General features: G+C 7.0%; 1 protein-coding gene across 1 annotated transcript in view; it reads right to left on the bottom strand.

Annotated features, from left to right (window-relative positions):
* The window catches only part of LOC119587832, a 42,834-nt gene that overhangs the window by 25,707 nt on the left and 15,908 nt on the right, over nucleotides 1–1,219 (bottom strand). The gene's annotated exons all lie outside the window — the stretch shown is intronic.

Below are 1,219 nucleotides of genomic sequence, written 5' to 3'. Positions count from 1 at the left end.
ACAATATATTTAAAATTATCATTTATAACATTATAATACATAAAATATACATATACATAAAAACATATAATTAATTACTATACAAATAACACATATATAAAACCCCCAATTTTTTTTAAAATAAATATACACATATATATACATATTTTTAACATATAATACATATATTTTTACTATATATATCATATATATAATACATATAAATCATAAATACATATATATAACATAATATAAAAAATATTATATAATATAATTTAACAAAATTTTAATTTATAATATATATACATATAAATAATATAAAATAATTCTAAAAAATATATAAAATACATAATAACATATATTTTTAACATATTATTACTTTAAATATACAATAATAAAAATATATTATACATTTTATAACTTTAAATACAAAATTATAACATTAATATACATTAAAAAATATTAAACATTAATATACATATATATACATATATATATAAAATTTAATTAACATATAATTAAAATAATAATCCCAAAAAATAAATCTATATTATAAATTTTTAAATAATAAAAAATTTTTATTTATATATAAATATTAATATATATTATATAATATTTTAAAATATAAAATATCAAATTATAATACATATAATAATAAAAAAATAATACATAAAAAATTTTTAAAATATAATTACATAATTAACATAATATAAAAATTAATATAACATATAAAAACATATAATAACATAAATATACAATTAATCACAAAAAAAAAATTATATAAACACAAAAAAATAAAATAAAAATTATATAATATAAATAATATAATAATAAATAAAATAATATAAATAAATACAAGTTTAAAATAAAAATTATATAATAATACATATATATATAAATATAACATTAATAATAAAAATAATAAATAAAAAATAAACATAAATATATACATTTTTTTTTTCAATTTATATATAATATATATACTATATACATATAAAAATAACTATTAAAAATTAATATTATACAATATATATACAAAATTATAATAATATAAAAATTAAACAAATATACAAATATATAAAATTTATAAATATAAAATTAATACATAAAACAAAATACATATATATAATATAATACAAAAATTTTATATATATAATTTTAACATAATATAAATATAAAATACATATATATTACTATTAACATATATTAAATAAAATTTTAATACAATATATACATATAT

Source organism: Penaeus monodon, chromosome 23 (assembly GCF_015228065.2).
Source record: "Penaeus monodon isolate SGIC_2016 chromosome 23, NSTDA_Pmon_1, whole genome shotgun sequence".
NCBI lineage: Eukaryota > Metazoa > Arthropoda > Malacostraca > Decapoda > Penaeidae > Penaeus > Penaeus monodon.
The sequence above is the reverse complement of the archived record's forward strand: the minus strand, read 5'-3'. Positions and strand labels throughout refer to the sequence as shown.